Below are 19,578 nucleotides of genomic sequence, written 5' to 3' on the forward strand. Positions count from 1 at the left end.
CTGGTTGTTGGCTACAACCTGGCTATAAGTACATGGCATCTTGTTCTACCCAGACTGGGGATGCCTTGGCAACTAAGCGATGGGTCTCCTGCTGCTGACTTCTCCACAGGGTACTCAATCTCCTTGCCTCAAAGGAACCTCTGTTCCTTTCAGCTTTAGATTCTTTTCATTGGCTAAATGTAGGAGACAGGCAAAAGCCAGAGGAATGGAGAGGTTTTGAGCCATGACTGGGGCAGGCTCCTCTGTAGGTCCTTCGTGAGCCTGCTAAGCATCTTCTCATCAGCCACTTCTGCTGCGACCCCTTCTTTTCCAGCTTCCCTGTGGTTTGCCTCTATGTCTGCCTCCTTTCATGAGAGTGCTGTCAGCAGGCTCCACATGCTCTGCTTCAACTTCTTTATGTCCATCTTTTTGGCAGTCTTGGCATAGTGAATTTCAATTTTATTTACCTTCTGAGGCTTACCTATCAGGTTTGACTCGCCATATGTTATGATGTCTAATCCTTGGGTTTCAGGAGTGTCACCATTCTGTTGTGCTCTCTTAGGTGAATGGCAAGGATAAGGTGAGAGGCCAGAGTTTCCAACTGCTCCCACAAATAAGTCATCTGACTCTTCATCATCACTGTCAGCAGCCTGTAATCCAGGGCAAAAGTTGGAGGTATCATTAGGGTTGTTGTAATCATAGTCTTCAATTTCTTCATAATGCTCATTATCTGCCCTATGGCCCTGGGCCACCCTGAGTAACCTGGTATCTGGTTTGAGGTGAAGCTGGACCAGAGTGTCGACATCATAGTTGAAATCTGTAAGAAGGGTGGTAGCTCTCCAATTCCGGTTCTCCAAAGTGGACTTTGTCAGAATAGTAGCAGCCTTTGTTTTTCTAAAATATACATCAAAGTCAATATCATCTTCAAAGTTAATTTCAAAATCTTTCTTTGTCCTTTTCTTTTTTTTTTCTGATTGGAAGGGAGCATCTTGTTTGCGTCGAGGCCTAAAGTGCCAGTGATCCAGGCCAGCCCACATCGACATGGTCTGAGGACAGAAATAAGAATATTCTCCAGGTTTCATAGACAGAAGGGGGCACATGGTCCTGATGTCTCCATCCCCAAGGGAAATAATTTCTTCATGGCAGCTCTGAATCTGGCAGGGTTCCTTCCAGCTCCTGAACTCTTCATGATCCCCCAACTGCAGTGTGGTCAGGTTCATTATTGGCATCAAAGTCATCCTCCAGGGACCCATCAGGGAAGCCTCCGCAGTCACTCTCCTCAACCTCGGCGTTGATGTCAAATACCTGGTCATTCTTCTTAACCTTGTCTACCAGGGCCGACACGGACTCATTATGTGTTTCACTGTCCCATTTAGTAAACTGGAATCCGGCCAGGGAAGGGCAGATCTGGCGATCTTCTGCACACTGCTGCAAGGGCGCTTTTAAATCTGTCATCTTTACCCAACCTAACTCTGGCAACTCGAGAGGTTCTCCAGTGGAGAGTCTGGACATCAGAGAGAAGGAGCAGCTCGCTTCTATAGTCCTGGCAGCGCAGAGTGGACAGAAACACCCCTGCCGTGCTGCACTCATCAAACGAAGCTGCTGTCTTCTGAAACATGGGATCAATCTCGCACTTCCTATCTGCTTCGGACACATTGAGGTTGTTTATGTTCTGCTGGATGGTTCTGTGTAAGTGCTTCTTCTTTGGCTTTGGAGCCTTTTTGGTTGTTCCCATTTCAGTAGCACTTCCATCTGCATCATGGCCTTCTGCTTCTTCCAAAGATGGTGCATCTTTGCCCAGCCCCCAAGGACTCTTTATACATCAGCATGGACGGCATCCACACGCACAGCATATATCTTGGTGCTGGCATCCAGAGTACCAGCAGCCACTTTAAAGTTGGTTGGTTCGGTGTCTTTCTGTTTAAGAATCTCTGACACAAAATCAATCAAATGCAAACCAAAAACATTCTTGGTAGTGATTTTATTTTCTGTGGATAGTTTGATCCAGGTGGAGTAATGTTCTGTAATCTGCGTGTTTGTAAACTTAGGGATAGTAGCTGAAACATCAGTACTCCTGCTGGACTGGGAGGTCAACAAGCAAGGCGAGTCAGTGCTGAACTGCAGATCAAAGACCCTGGAGTGCCTCCGCTGTAGCCGCTCCATCTCATCGTCATTCTGAGGAAAGTCTTCAAGGACTGGGGTTCCAGGAATGTTAAGAGGGGCCTTCCTGGGCAGGGGCGTCGAGAACACCCGCTCTGAAGGGGAGGAGGCACTGTGTGGCTGTCCTCCGGTCTCTAGGCCGGGGGATGGGGTCCCATCTTCAAAATATTTTAAAAATAAAAAAATTTGCTGAGAATGTTGGGGAATTGGGGAGAGATAGCATGGGGAGAAATACCAGATATAGGTGACTGGGGGGAAGGCAACAAATCACACTGCCATATGTGTACCTATGCAACAATCTTGCATGTTCTTCACATGTACCACAAAACCTAAAATGCAATAAAAAAGAAAAATACAAAAATAATAAAAAAATAAATAAATAAATTTAAAGAAAATCAATGTCTGATTTCACAACTTATTATAATGTTACAATAATTAAGAAAGTGGTGTATTGGTGATAGGAGACGTAAATATGTCAATAGAAGTAGAGAACCAGAATATATATATATCCAAATTATTTTTATAGAGCTGTGAAAGCATTTGACATAGGAAAGAGTGTATTATCAATAAATTGTCTTAAAGAAAGTGAATATCAATAATAAAAAATAAAACTAATTTTACCTCATATCACACTGTAATTATAACTAATAAATATATCATTAATTATATTATAATTATAGTTATAATATAATATATAATTTTATATTATACTATAGTATTATAATTAATAATTACATACTCCAGTTAATAAGTAGCTATAATTATTATAATACTAGAATGTAATATTATAGTATTATAAAACATTATGGTGTTTGCATAGAAATAATTATTTTAATATAAAATTATAAAAATGTTGGTTAATGCTAATAGCTAATAAAATTGTGTATTAGTGTTGAAGATAATATTAAACTTTGTAATCTAGAACTCTAAAAATTATTTGAAAAATTATTTTTGAAGTTTTGTAGATAACCCAATATTACAATTTTACAGAGGACACAAACATTTTTTAAAATGATCAATTGGACTTCATTTAAACCAAAAGTATCTTTGAAAAACAACACTGGAGATGGAGAGTGAGAGAGAGTGAAAGAGAGAGAGAGATTTTAAAAGGAAATCATGCCCTAAAATAAGAGAAAATATTCACAATATATATTTGTAAAAACCGAATTGAATCAAGTATCCAGAATATAATGAACAATTAATTTTGAGACCAAAAAAAAAACTAGTTAAAGTTCATAACAGACATTGCACAAAAAAATGTTATATAAATTACACATCATTAGCTATCAGTAAAGTGCAAATTAAAACCAGAATAAAAAGTATTCTTTTACCTTTTTTATGTTTACATACACAAATACTTACCATTGTGTTACAGTTGTTTACAGTATTTCATACAAGTAACACAATATACAGGTTTATAACCTAGGAACAATAGCACACACCATGAAGCCAAGATAAATAGGAGGTTTTTATATGTATACACTATAATATTCACATAAGGACAAAATTACCTAATGACACATTTCTTGGGATATATTCCCATCATTAAGTGACACTGTATCATTGCTGAACTGTCTAGTTTTTACATCAGTTCTTTCAGTTTCTATTTTATGTCTTTTGTAGATTTGTTGTTAAGTACATATATGTTAATGATTGCTATATCTTTCTGATGAATTGACCCTTTTATAATTAGGAAATGTCCCTCTGGGAATATTTTTTTCTTTAAAGACTGCTATGTTGTCTGACAGCCTTATGATGTTTGCATGGTATTTTTTTTAAATACTTTTACTTTCAACCTATTTCTGTATTTGAATTTTGAATACATTTTCTTTAGAAAGCCTATAGTTGAACCTTGTTATTTTTTTCAGCCTGACAGTCTTCACTTTTGATTGGATTATTTAATCTATTCATATGCTCTCATTGATAGGATTTGATTTATATTGTACATTCAGCTCTTTTTTTTATACATCTTGTATTTTTTAATTTATTCTATTTGTTCTTTCTTGCTTCCTTTTCCATTAAATAAATATGTTCCAGCCTAGCTTTTTAATTCAATTTATATTTTATTTTTATTTTCTTAGTAGATATATTAGAAATTATAGTACAAATCATAACTAATTATATTCTAACTTTACACTGATTCAGTTACAAGGAAATGTTAAAATATTCCACCCATATTGTTCATTCCCTTCTCCACTTTTTTATGCAGTTACTGGCATATATACTGTTCATATTTGATATAGACCTAAAAACACATGGTTATAAATATTAGCTTTGTATTACCTTATGGGTTTTACAGAGGCTAATGAAAGAAGAAAAAGACATTTTTACAAATTTTGTTATAGTAACCCTTTTATTTGCTATTTCTTGCTCTCTTCATTTCTTGAGGATTTGAGCTACTAATTAGTATCATTTGTTTATGCCAATACAGCTTTTTTCCATTCATCTGTTGTCTGCTGTTACTGGCAAATGTATTACATTTCTAAATGTTATAGGTCCGTCAGTGCAAGTACATACTTATACTTTGAGACAATTGCATTTTAAATCAGTAAAGAGAAGAAAGGAGGAAACAAAATGCAATTATACAGTCTTTTGTAGCTACCGACATAATTATCTTAACCAGCACTCATTGTTTTTTATTTTGAAGAACTTCCTTTATAATGCCTTGTAAGGTATGTCTGTAAGCAGTGAGTATGAAGCTAAAATTCTCTTTATTTTTCATAATTTTTAGAATTTAGTTATAATTAGTAAAACATGAATATAAGAATCTTGATTTACAATTTTCTTGTTTTGTCCTACTATAATCTCTTTGAATATGTTGTACCATTCTAGAATTCATTGTTTAGATAAGAAGTCAGCCAACAGTCTTATTGGGATGCAAACATGCATAATGAGTCATTTCTCAATTTTGTTTTAAAGATTTTCTCTTTGTTTTTAATGTTTAACATTTGATTATGACGTGTCTGAGAGTAAATCTCTTTGTGGTTATCCTATTTGGAGTTTACCATAGTTCCTGAGTGAGCAGATTACATTTTTGTTAAATCTGAGATTTTCAGTCATTATTTCCTGTTGCTTCTTTTTCTCTCTGCCTTCTCCTTCTAGTCTAATTACACATATTTTCCTGGATAAGTGTTTGTTACATTCTTTCAGGCACTACTTTTTTTTGATTGTTCTTTGGTGCTTCAGATTACATAATCTCTATTGATCTGTCTTCAAGTTTGATTATTCTTTTATTCATCCAACTCAAAACTTTTTAAATTCCTCTGGTTAATGTCTAATTTGGGTTATTGCTTTTTTCCAACTGCAGAATTTTTATTTCATTGTTTATAGTAATTTCTATGCTTTTATTCATACTCTGTATTGAGTAAGATATTTTCATTTTATCTTCTTTTCTTTTTTAGTTTTCTTTACTTTTTGAACATATTTATGGTAATTGCTTTCAGGCTGATTTTATGATGAACTTTATTGAGACAGGAAGTGCCAAAATTGTCATTTCTAGGAGTGTCTTCAAGAGTTTTTCTGGATGAAACTAGCATTTGAATCAGTGGAATCAGTAAATTAGATGCGTTGCCTCCAAACACAGGTGAATATTGTTTAATCTCTTAAAGGCGTGCATGAAATAAAATGGATGAGGAATGAGAAATTTGCCCTGTTTTTTCTTCCTGCCTACCTCCATAAACTAGGGCCTCAGTCTTCTTCTGCCTTTGTTTTGGGATTTATATCATCAGCTTCTCTGGTTCTCAGTCCTGTTGAAACAAATGGCCTCATTGTCTGGGTGCCACTTGAAGTTCTTTGTCTCACAACTGAGGAAATCAAGGACACAAACACTCCAAGTATGAGGTTAGAGCAGAAGTTTAATAAGTGAAAGAAAGCTCTCTGCTGCAGAGATGGGTCCCAAAAAAAGAGTTGCTGTTATTACAGTTGAATGCAAAGCTTTCGTAAACAACCAATGAAGGCTGGCGGGGGTGGGTCTCATTTGCATAAGGAGAAAATTTCTGGCAGCTCCACCCCACTCTCTTGTGCATATGAGCCCTTAGCTTGAGTTACCCCATATTGATTTGTTTCCCTTACTGCACATGTGTTAGGGGATGGAATTTTCCATTGTGGGCATGTCTGGGCAAGTCACATGTGCAGCCTTTCTTATCTATGTGGCTGTGGGCATGTCTTAGATAAGCCCCTATGTGCAAGTTCCCTTATCTATGCCTGCAGCTTGATTTTCCAGGCTGTTCTTTAGTTTGAAAGAATCTAACCAAGGACCCACCATAACTGACTGCCTGACCAGTTTCTTCCTTTCTCCTCTCTCATTGCAGACTCAGATGCCACTAGCTATCCTGAGTCTCAAGCTTGCAGATGGCAGACTGTGGGACTTCTAAGCCTTCATAATTGTATGAGCCAATTCCTCATACTATATTTTCCTATCTATATATCTATATCCATCTATTATCTGTTTATCACCTATTTCCTACTGGCTCTGTTTCTCTGGAGAACCCTGACTAATATAAGGATTTTGTCTTTTAGTTCCATTATCGGGGCCCCTTTGAAGACAGATTCAATTTTCTGCCTTTGGTTTCTTAGTATGTATACACTTATTTGTTTATTTGTGTGTTTGTTTTTAGAAAGCTGACCATTTTTTATGATACGGCATAGCAACTCTACATCCTGAGAGTCTCTGTCCAGAGGCTGCTGTTGTTGTTTGTTGCTTGGTCACTTTTTGTTTGTTTCTTCATAGATTTTACTGAACTAATCCTGTAAAATCCATTTTCTTTGCATTTGGAAACCTCTGATATTCCTGCTCAAATTATTTGTTCCTTATTTTTATCTTTCAGTTGAGTTCCCATGAATCAGTAGTTTCCATCACTCCAGAGTTGACCTAGCTGTTTATTTTATTTTATAAAGGCTTTTCATAAAGTACCTAGGCCATTTAGATTTTACTGTATTCAATTAGATGATGCTGTGTGTGTGTGTGTGTGTGTGTGTGTGTGTGTGTGTGTGTATGTGATGTTTTAAAGTTCTAAATTTTAGCTAAACATCACTAGTTTGAAGTCATCCTATTTTATCACTCCTAAGTGAATTCGGCCTTAGGATGCACACAGTATTTCAGAATGCCAGGAATTAGGTTATTTGTTTTAATCCTAAGTGTCTAGAATCACCCGTGGTTCCCAGTAGATTTTTATTCAATTAGAGGTTTTATTTAAGGCCATGTATTGGTGGATCTTTTATCTTCTGTTGATGAGTCTGTTTGTGGCTTGTGGATATGCTGGAGTCAATCCCACATCTTGCTCTGATTTCTCCTGAGTGGGTGCAAACTAGTGCATGTTACAAACTAGTGCTCAGGCTCCATAATTCCCAGGGTATCTCTCAATCCAGGTCTATTCTTGACTTTCTCATTCCTTGTTTCTCTCTATTAAACTTATGATGGAGCTACCAAATTCCTCTTATTTTTTCTCTAACAAGATCTCTTTCGTTTTTTTGACATTATCCTTTGGCATGAAGTTTTCTATTTTCTGATACAAATAAAGTGTAGGGGAAACAAAACCACCTTAATGCTCTCAGGGTTCCAACAGGGTCAAATAATTAAAAATGACCTATGGTATAGATTAATAGAGGAAAAACCTAATGTAAGTTTCATGTAGCACTGGAGCCCTCATAAAGAAATGAAGACCCCAAAGAAACAAAGTCAGTTACTTATTTAATGAATGGGGCAAATAGTCCATTTGAAAATGTGATAAGACCAAAGGTCTTGGGTTAGCATAGTTAACGAGTTAGAGAAGTAGCTAAAAAGGTAAGAGTTGGTGTACCGAAGATTAGGTCTCAACTTTCTTGTCCTTGATTAGAATGTTTTTCACTAGTATAGTGAAGGTATCTTTTACATGGGAATTTCCTCTGCTTTTAAGAAACAGCATGAAGGTCAGAATAATCTCCTTGCACCTGCTATTTTTCATGTACCTTTAATTTATATGCCAGGATGGTATATTTTTGACTCCTTCAAAAGTCAGTGCCCTCAGGCAGAGCTTTTTCTGGAGGTTCTCACTGTCTCTACAGTGTAGGGATTTTTTAAAATACATTAAAATAATGCTAAGTACTTCCTTATTATGTATAAGCAAACTGAATTTAAAAACTAATCTCAGATGAGGGTTAGCCATGTGTTTTGTTTTGTTTTAGCCTACATAGTGAGATATTTTTAAATCTGTGCATTATTTGATTTTTTTTTGGCTTTTGCAATTTCATAGCACATTTTTGAGGGATGCTTAACATAACCTGCTACTATTCACTAAATATCAGTAGTACTATACCAATCATTGTGACTATCAAAACGCTCTAGCAAATTTATATACATTTTTATAAGAATGTGACCATACCATTTATATATTCTATAACTGCTATGTTTATGACTGTAATATATTTTGACAAAATTTAATTTTAGTTTGTGAAGATCTACCTCATTTATTTAACTGCTATTTAGTTTTAATATTATGTATATTTATAGTTTTTTATTCTAAAACTAATATCAAGTTGCCTTCTATTAAAATTTTCCAGGTAGATTTGATTCCACAGGTTCTTATTTAAAAACTTCTAAAATAATGTCTTTCGCCTTAATTTGTTATCATCGAAGTTAGCCCAAACAAAAGTTACTTTAAAATATATCATCATGCCTTTTAGATTAATTTTACTTTTCACAAACATGGTCTCTTTTAATTTTCACAACTGCTGAGATTCTATTACGGTATGTTGTAGAGGAAAAAAGAGAATCAAAAAAGCTAAGCTTTTTAATGCTGACTTTTTTTGAAGTGACTGAACAAGATTAAGAGTCAGAGGGAAATTTAATACAAGGTATTATGGCTCTTCTTTTGCACTCTATAGCAGGGCCCCTCTCCTATGCCTGATAGATCCACTTCACACATCTACCAATAGTCTTGAAATATGGTCTTTTAAAATATTCTTCCTTCATCCAACTACCCTGAGAAGGACCTAGCGTGTAAATTGAAATGTCTCTTCCAAAGAAAGCCTATAAGCAACAAAATTGTTTAGAAATTGGGGAAATGTCTGTTACCTTGCCTACAAGATCCTATTCCATTTATCAATTGCAACTGCCTAGATCAAAGCTGAAGGACACATGAAATTCATTATGAAGCCTGCAAACTGCAGAACATGTGGCATTTATTTCTTTAGTTTGTTACAGTACAAAACCTTGAAATTTGCCCTTGTATTCTGAACAGATTTTTAACAAGCATTATTTCTATTTTGTGTTTAATATCAAACATAAACAAAGACAATTTCCTTGAAAAAATATGCTAATTGCTTGAAAAACATCAAAAACGTTTATACTTCTTTTAATGAGTAGATAATTTTGCATTGTTTTGTGAAACACAAGCAGTAACTGACAAAGAAATATGCTAGACCTCTATTGGTTATATTTTGCTTATATTTTTTTCTAAGTAAACATTATGAGTGCTATGTTTCTATTGTTACACATAAATTATTTTATCTGTAGTTGACAATGAAAAACAACAGACTAGCCAATTATATAAAAGGGTCATAAGAGAAAATATATTTTCTTTTTCTGGAAATTATATTTCTACCAAATCTCATCTTCACAGAATCTTCAAATTCATTTTCCTCAGATTAAATTGCTTTCAGACAAAAATTCAGAATGATATTTGGAGTATTATCTTCCTACTTGGAAGTAAATAATAAATACAATTTTTTTCTTCTATTTAGATAATAATAGTTCTTAACCAAAATAGGAATCCAGCAAGGAAAATCAAAGGAAGAGAGTCACATCATTTGACTTTCTTGACTTTCTTTCATTTTTTGTTTCCATATAATAATCAGGAGATTATTCTGATTGCATACATCAACTGGTAAGGGAATACCACTCATTCAATTGAGCCTTTGCATTTCTAAAGGCCATTTTTATCCTCAACCTTATAGTCAAGTTTCTTGGCTATAATCTCAAGAGTTAACTCTAAATTTAAAGATATTATGGGAAGTTAAGGGATCTAAATAGCATATGAATAGGCTGAGGTTATCAGGGAAAAAAAAAACAGCCTGTCATTTATGGAATAACATTTTGGGCTATTTAATGTGAGTTAAAAAGAACATATTTTACCTCCACTAATAGGACGTTAAATTATAAAAACAAAAAAGATCAAAAATATGCTACTAAAATAGAATTAATCTGGAAAAAAACCCTAATAATAAGAAATGTGGTTTGAAAATATAAAAGAACTCATACTGAGGAAAAGCCTTAAGAATGTTAGAAATGTGATAATGTCTTTAGTTGTTCCAGTTCTGTCTGATGACATAAAATAAACTATTCTGGAGAAAACCTTTATGAATTTTTGAGTTGTAAGAATGTCTTCATTTCTCTCACATCCATTCAGAGACACATGATAATGCATACTGGAGATGGACCTTGAAAATATAAGAATGCACACCTAATTGAAACATGAGTAGTATGGAAAGTACTGAAAAGCTCTCCATTTCAACAATTATCTTAAAAGTCACATGAAAAATACTAGAATGAAATTCTACAAATATAAGCCATATGGAAAGCCTGAAACAAGTTAATTATTGCATAATGATTGAGAAAATTCAAAACATGAATGAAATAGTATATGAGTCACACATGTATTGTGTTTATCAGTGGTACATTATTAAAGAAGGTCTCTGCACTAAAATTTTCACTGCTTTTATAAGGGAACATTGAGGTGAGGATTGTGTAAATACTTTTCAATCAATAGTAAGAGTTTAACAGGTAGTGGTTTTTTTTAAGCCAGTTAAATTATTTTTCTATCAATTTTAAAGTGTGTTGAAGATGTTGGAGAGGATGTGGAGAAATAGGAACACTTTTACACTGTTGGTGGGAGTGTAAATTAGTTCAACCACTGTGGAAGACAGTGTGGCAATTCCTCAAGGATCTAGAAATAGAAATACCATTTGACCCAGCAATCCCATTACTGGGTATGTACCCAAAGGATTATAAATTGCTGTCTTATAAAGACACATGTGCACATATGTTCACTGTGGAACTGTTTAGGATAGCAAAGACTTGGAACCAACCCAAATGCTCATCAACGATAGACTGGATAAAGAAAATATTGCACATATACACCATGGAACACTATGCAGCCATAAAAAAGGATGAGTTCATGTCCTGTGTAGGGACATGGATGAAACTGGGAACCATCATTCTCAGCAAACTGACACAAGAGCAGAAACCAAACACTACATGTTTTCACTCATAAGTCATTGTTGAACAATGAGAACACATGGACACAGGTAGGGGAACATCACACAACAGGGTCTGTTGTGGGGTGGGAGAGCTAGTGTGGGGTGGGTAGTTTGGGGAGGGATAACATTAGGAGATATACCTAATGTAGATGACGGGTGGATGGATGCAGTAAACCACCATGGCATGTGTATACCTATGTAACAATCCTGCAGGATGTGCCCATGTACCCCAGAGCTTAAAGTATTTAAAAAATTAAATAAAAAATAAAGTGTGTTGAATCTTGGAGTGAATTGAAATGTATTCCTAATATGTAAGTAGACTTAACTTTTATATAATTCTTTAATTCTTCTGTGATTAGTAGGCCATTGAAAAATGAGTATTTGATTATTTTGAGATTTTTCTTACTCATCTCTTGTAAAAAGTTCTGAATATCTTCAACCATTTTATATATTCCACCTGTTACTTATATGTGAAAAACTTCTCTTTTTTGGTATAAAAATGTTTATCTTATCTTATTTGCTAATACAGAGTTGGGGTTAATCTTGAAGGATGTAAAGTTTATCATAAAGTACAGTCTCATGGGAATTATTTTTTCATATATTTCCCTTCACTATTTGTTATTATTTCTGCTTGTTGTTTGGATATTTCACTTTGAATTAGAGAAAACTGTGAGAGAACAATATGTTGTGTCTTATCTGAGAGACAAAGCATTCAATCTCACCAACAAGTATAATATCAGATCTGGGTTTTAATAACTGCCTGAAGGTTGAAAAAACAATTTTGTTACAAGTTTAGTCAGTAGTTTATACTATATGTACTGTCTTAAGATAAACATTGGTATTTGTAATAGAAGTTAAGAGTTGTGTGTATGTGCGTGTGTGCTTGTGTGTGTGTATACATATGTCTCTGCGTGTCTGTGTGTATGTATGTGTGTGTTAGAATTAAAATGAAATCAAGAGGCTGAGGTGGGAGAGTAGCTTGAGCCCAGGAGTTTGAGTCTACAGTTATATGTTCACACTCCTGAGCTTCAGCCTGGTCCACAGAGTAAGACCGTATCTCAAAAAAATAAAAATAGAAAAAGGAAACATTGCACTTGAGAATACATGAAACTCTCTTTGTGTTCATTAGCCGCAGAATGTTTTATTGTTTGAAGTACCCTAAAGTGAAATGTTAGTCTGCAAAACTATATAGTATTAACTAAAAACACATAATTAAAAACAAATGGACAAAGAGAAAATGTGTAAGGGCCAGTATAGCAGAGTATATTTGTTTAAGGACTTTTTTACATAATATAATTGGCTGTTAGATAAACTACAGCAAATATTCTTTTGAAGTCACTATTATGCTATGGGTCTTAAACACAACAACATCCTATGGGTCTTAAAAACAACAACAGCAACAAAAACAACATATAGACCAGGCATGGTGGTTCACACCTGTAATCCCAGCACTTTGGGAGACACAGGCAGGTGAATCACAAGGTCAGGAGTTCAAGACCAGCCTGGCCAATATGGTGAAACCCCATCTCTACTAAAACTAATTAAAAAATTAGCCATACATGGTAGTGTACCTCTGTAGTCCCAGCTATTCAGGAGGCTGAGGCGGGAGAAACCCTTGAACCAGGGAAGCAGAGGGTGCAGTGAGCTGAGATCTCACTGCCACACTCCAGCCTGGTGAGAGAGTGAGAATCCATCTCAAATATATATATATATATATATATATATATATATATATATATATATATATAAACTTATCATTCATAGGGTGTGCAGAGCAAATGCTAATGCCAGAGTGAAACAAAGAAAGGCAGTGAGTCTATGAAATATTCCAAAGTTCCAACATGGAGCTAAACCTGAAAAGTCTTCTTTTTTTTTTTTTTTTTAATTTTTTATTGGATTATAGGTTTGGGGGTACATGAGCTGAGCATGCAAGACAGTTGCGTAGGTACACACATGGCAGTGTGCTTTCTTTTCTTCTCCCCTTCACCCACATTTGGCTTTTCTCCCCAGGCTATCCCTCCCCACCTCCCCCTCCCACTGGCCCTCCCCTTTTCCCCCCAATAGACCCCAGTGTTTAGTACTCCCCTTTCTGTGTCCATGTGTTCTCATTTTTCATCACCCACCTATGAGTGAGAATATGCGGTGTTTCATTTTCTGTTCTTGTGTCAGTTTGCTGAGGATGATGTTTTCCAGATTCATCCATGTCCCTACAAACGACACAAACTCATCATTTCTGATTGCTGCATAATATTCCATGAAAAGTCTTCTTTAAGTCAATATTCAATAAGAGGGAATGGTCAATTGCTTTCATGACATAGATATTATTTATCCCTCGCACAGCAGTCCATAGGCGAATTATCCAATATTGGTAGAGTTTCTCCTCTGTAAAATTATCCAGGAGCATAAAATGACAGATTGACATTAGCTCAGTCATACTAAGCTATGACTTCCATCACTAGGTTTACAGGTTAGTATGATAGAAGCCGTTTCTGTCCAAATGATTGGTAAAGATGGCAAAAAGATTATCAATTTTCATGTACTTTTGAATAAATTTAGGGTATTTGAATTGGCAATATGTATCAATATTTGAAACATGTATACATCTTTGGTACAATGATTCTGCTTCTAGAAATTATACCTATAGTGAAATTATATAGATGTGTACAAATGTGAACAGTAATGTGGCATAGCATTGCTTATATAATCAAACTAGGTAATTTGTGCTGTTTTTAATTGTATGTGTTGCTGGTGATTTAAAGTAGCCTTATTTTACAGATGTTAGTTAATAAATATAAAAGAATACATAAGGAGAGTTTTCTGAAATGTAATTTTAAGAAAATATTTTAAAATATTTAAAAGTGGAAAAGTTTATCTTCCTTTCCAGATATTAAAAAGCCAGAATCCCCCAAATTAAAATGCATAATGTTGTGTATTATGTATTTGTGTAAATTAATTGCTTATGTATATATGTATACATATGTGTATAAATGCACATATACACACATATGTCTATAACTAAATGAAGTTGCTAGAAATCTGAACTAATGAAAATAATAGTGTTAGAGAAAGGGCATGGGCTTGGAGAAACATTTATCTCAATTTGAATCCCACCTCTACTATCTGTGAGATTTTCAACAAATTATCGATTTTCCCTCATTTTCAATTTCATTACTTGAAGAATCAGTCCAGTGAAGACTTTATTTGTGTAACCATGGATACTAGACGAGCCACTATTTGTAAAGTACTCGGTACAATGCTAAGAAGTAAGTGCTCAACAATGTTAGTTTTATTGTTGTTTTTGTTATTAACATTGTTGTTACTGACATATATATTTATGAAAGTGATCTCTGAAGTCATCTATGTCAATAACTGTACATGTCCCGTTTTTAAAGAGGTTAACCAGGCTCTGCTACAATATTTCCAGGGACAGGGACACTATATAGTAAAAGATCTCACTACCTGTAATTGTTTTAACTGTATATAATTCTTGCTATACAAAATATACACCAGTATATGTTAGCAAAATATGTAATTTTAATATTGTAAATATATATTCAAAATTCTTGTGTTCTCCTAACAATTTATGAGTAAGTAATTTATACATTTAAGGTATTTTATGATTTAGAATAAGTTCAAAGATAACTATAAAGGATAACTAGCATATAATCAATTAGATGGGACAATATGCCGTTATGGATTTCCTTAGAAAACTGATTAAAAAAAACATATATTGTAGATGGAAGGTTCATACCTTGCAAAACAAGGCTTATACTTAAGCCATTCTTTTAAAATAATGTTCAATATTTAGGAAATTGCAGAATTGTACACTTTCATATTTCTGTTATAATAGATCTATTTTGAAAATTAGATTTGCTTGTCAACATGTTAAATTTCATTTTGCTGAGAGAGGGGATTAATGAGCTTGAAGCATCAACTACCTAGGCGTATGCAAGGAAAGCACCCATATAGAAGAAGACTTTGATTTCAGTTTTCTTAAACACAGATCACTTAGATTGCTTTCTTTTTGCACACAGCTAGAATATAATTAAAATAGATAATTAGAGAAAGCAATTACTGACTGCTTCTTTCAGTCTTCGTGCATTCATTAAGGATTATATATAAATCTAAATTAGCCTGAAATGTACAGTAGTTGACAGCTTGAAAACTATCTTGAAGTATAACATTAAGAGCAGTCATTTTTTTCTCATAAATATATGTGTTTAATTTGGAACTAAGTACAGTACTATTAATTTGTATAATTTGGTTTTAAAATGAGGCAAAATAGTGAATTACGGCCTGGCAGAAAAAATCTAAATTTATATTTTATATTTATTTCAAATAGAAAAACAGAATTCTTTTCCTTATTCCATTTTACTTGTCTATAATTGTATATCCACAATGTTTTGCTGAGTCATTATTATTTCTATAAGATAAACGGTATGCAAATAGATAGCTTTTCCAACTTAATTATCATGTTCAAAATATAAGCTAAGGGCAATTATTATTTTTTATTAAAAGCAAAGGAGAACCAAACAATATGAATTGTTACTGCATTATAGTCACTGATGTCTCCTACCAGGAGTACTCTCCAAATATGCTAATTGTATAGAATTCCAACCTAAATAAAGAATCATAGAAGAGTCCCTAGTGTTACTAGATATTAATATTTGCAATATTGAGTAAATTAGATTGTGATGTGAATGGAATTAATTTACGGACAAACCTTATTATATTGCACTTCCTTTTATTGCACTTTGCATACCCTTTTTACATAAATTGAAGATTTGTGGCACCCCTCCATCCAGCAAGTCTGTTAGCAACATTTTTTCAACAGCATATGCTCATGTTGTATATCTTTGTCACATTTTGGTAATTATCACGATATTTCAAACCTAATATTTATTATTATTCTATTTATCTTGATGATCTATGATCAGTGATCTTTGATATTACTACTATAATTATTTTGGAGAACCCCAAAACAAATTTACAAAAAACAGCTAACTTAATTGATAGCTGAGTGTGTGTTCTGACTGCTCTACTGACCACTCTTTCTCTGGTCTTATTACTTTCTCTTAGGGTCTCTCTGTTCATTAAGATAAAACAATATTGAAATTTAGCCAATTTAAAGTCTCTAAGTATCCAAATAGAAGGAAAAGCTCCATATTTCACATTTTAAATCAAAAGCTAAGAATGATTAAGTCGAGAGAGGAAGACATGTTAAAAACCAGGAAAGGTACAAATTAGAAGTCTTGCACCAGTTAGCAAAGTTAGAAGTGCAAAGAAAAAGTTCCTAAAGGAAATTAAAAAGTGCAATTCCAGTGAATACACAGATAATGAGCAAAACAGCTTTATTGCTGATATGAAGAAAGTTTGAGTGATCTGGGAAGACAATTAAACCAACCACAATATTCCCTTCAGACAAAGCCTACTTGAGAGCCAGTCTTAACTCTCTTGAATTCTAGGGAAGCCAAGAGAGACAAGGAAGCTTCAAAAGAAAATTTGAAGCTAACAGAAATTAGTTCCTGAGTTTGAAGAAAAGAAGTTGTCTACATAACATACATGTTCAAGATGTAATAGCAAGTGCTGATGGTCGTCATAACAGAAATGCTCAGGATGTAACAGCAAGTGCTGATGCAGCCAGTAATTCACAAGATCTAGCCAAGAAAATCAATGAGGGGGGCTACACTAAACAACAACTTTTTGATGTAGGTAAAGTCACATCAAATAAGCCACCTTGGGGTTTTATAGCTTGAGAGAAGACAATGCCTGGCTTCAAAGCTTCAAAAAATAAGCAGCAAGATGATGGAATAGAAAGCCACCAAGGACTACAGCTCTCTGTGACTCCAAGTAAACCTGAAAGGCATTCTAGGCCACAAGAACTGCAACTCTTAGGTGAGACCTACTACTGAACTAGGCCCAGAGAAGGGCGACTGGGGAGTCACGTGACATACTGAGATACAAGCTGGGGTAGCCAAGGGAGTTCCAGCATCACCTCTAGCATCACCTCTCCTCTAACCTCAGGTTGCACAGCTCAGAGCACCAAAAGCAACTCCTCCCTTCTGCAGGAGGGAAGCAAAGGTCTTGCATTTTGGATACCAGTTCAGCCACAGAAGAATAGGGCACCAGCCAGAACTGTGAGGCCCCTATTCCAAGCCCTAGCTCCAAGCTGTCATTTCTAGACATACCCTGGACCAAAAGTAAATCTGCTGCCTTGAAGAAAAGAACCCAGTCCTGGCAGCATTCATCATCTGCTTCTTAAAGAGTCCTTGAGCCCTGAATAACCATCAGTGATACCCAGGTACTACATCAAGGGCCTTGGTGAGCCTATAAAACTTACTGACTTAATGTGAGACACAGCATATTCATGTGGCTATAGGGCAAAACTCCTTCAGCAGAAATCAGAGCAAAAATTAAAGGGGACTTTGTCTTTCACCTTTAGGTATCGGCATGCTCACAGCAGCATAGAGCACTAAGTGGGCTCTTGGGATCCCTGATTCCAGGACTAAACTCTTGGATGGCATTTCTGGACCTGCCCTAAGCCAAATAGGAGCCCACTTCCCTGAAGGATGAGTCCCAGGCCAGGCAGCATTCAGGACAAACTGACTTAAGAGACCTTGGGCCTTAAGGGAATATTGGCAGTAGTCTGGAAGTGTTCTTCCTGACCTAGGATGGTGGTGCCTCTGGTGTGAGGCTCCTCTGCCATTGGATTAAAAAAAAAAAGGCAAGAATGAGAAGGACTACATCTTGTAGTTGGAGTACCAGCTCAACTGCAGTATAATACCAGGTAGACAACTAAAGTTTTGAATCTAGTCCCTTACTACTGGACTATAATTCTTGACTCACCCAGGGCCTAGTGGACCTCACTATCCTGAAGGGAAGGACACAAGCCTGGCTGGCTTTGCCATCTACTGATAGTTGAGTCCCAGGGCCTTGAGCTAACATAGGTAGTTGCCAGAGAGTGGTTACAGTGGGCCTTGGGCAAGACCAAGTGCTGTGTTGGCTTCAGGTCTGACCCAGAACAGTGATGGTGATGGTGGCCACAGGGGTGCTTATGTCACTCCATCCTCAGTTTTAGGTAACTCAGAACACTGAGAGAAAGAGAGAGAGAGAGATTTTGTATGTTTGGGAGAGTGTAAGGGAAGAGAACAATAGTCTCTGCCTGATAATCCAGATAATTCTCCCAGATATTGTCTGAGAACTTCCAAGGTGCTATGGTACCTCTATGAGTCTGTAAGAACCACAGTATTAGAGTGACCCCTAAGGCAGATGCAGCTTAGATCACCCAAGTCCTTTGAAATACTCAGAAAGCCTTCCCAAGAAGAATGGCTACAGACAAGCCTGTACAATGATGACTGCAATAAATACCCAACTCTTCAATGACCAGAAAACAAAGAACATGTACTAGCATCAACACCAACCAGGAAAACACGGCCTCAAAAAATGGACTAAATAAGGCTTCGGGGACAAATCCTGGAGAAATAGAGATTGGTGACATTTCCAATAGGTAATTCAAGATAACCGTTTTCATGAAACTCAACAAAATGCATGATAACACTGAAAAGGAATTCATAACTCTATCAGATAAATTGAATAAACAGATTGAAATTATTGAATATAATCAAGCAGAAATTCTAAAGCTGAAAAATGCAATTGGCATATTGAAAAAAAAACATTAGAGTCCTTTAATAGAAGAATTAATCAAGCAGAAGAAATAATTAGTGAGCTCAAAGGCAGGTTATTTGAAAATACACAGTCAGAAGAGACCAAAGGAAGAAGAACAGAAAAGAATGAAGCATGTCATAGGATATAGAAAATAGCCTCAAAAAGGCAAATCTGAGAGTTATAGGCCTTAAAGAGGAGGTAGAGAGATAGGAGTAGAAAGTTTATTCAAAGGGATAATGACAGATAATTTCACAAACCTAGAGTAAGATATCAATTGCAAGTACAAGAATATTATAGAACACCAAGCAGATTTAACTCAAAAATGAGTACCTCCAGGCATTGACTGAAATTAATAAGCAGAATATAGAAGGAGCTCAACCTACCAATCAAATTATCAAAGATCACAGATAAAGAAAGAATCCTAAAAGCAACAAGAGAAAAAAATAAAATAAAAACAGTATATAATGGAACTCCAACATACCTGGTAGCTAACTTTTCAGTGGAAACTTTACAGGTCGGGAGAGAGTGGTATAACATATA

The 19,578-nt window shown here is 35.2% G+C and overlaps 1 pseudogene; it reads right to left on the reverse strand.

Annotated features, from left to right (window-relative positions):
* Positions 1 to 17: 17 nt before the first annotated feature.
* Positions 18 to 19,578, reverse strand: part of LOC100403769 (condensin complex subunit 2 pseudogene) — a 68,700-nt pseudogene continuing 49,139 nt past the window's right edge.

This window comes from Callithrix jacchus, chromosome 21 (genome assembly GCF_049354715.1).
Source record: "Callithrix jacchus isolate 240 chromosome 21, calJac240_pri, whole genome shotgun sequence".
In the NCBI taxonomy this organism is placed as follows: Eukaryota; Metazoa; Chordata; class Mammalia; order Primates; family Cebidae; genus Callithrix; species Callithrix jacchus.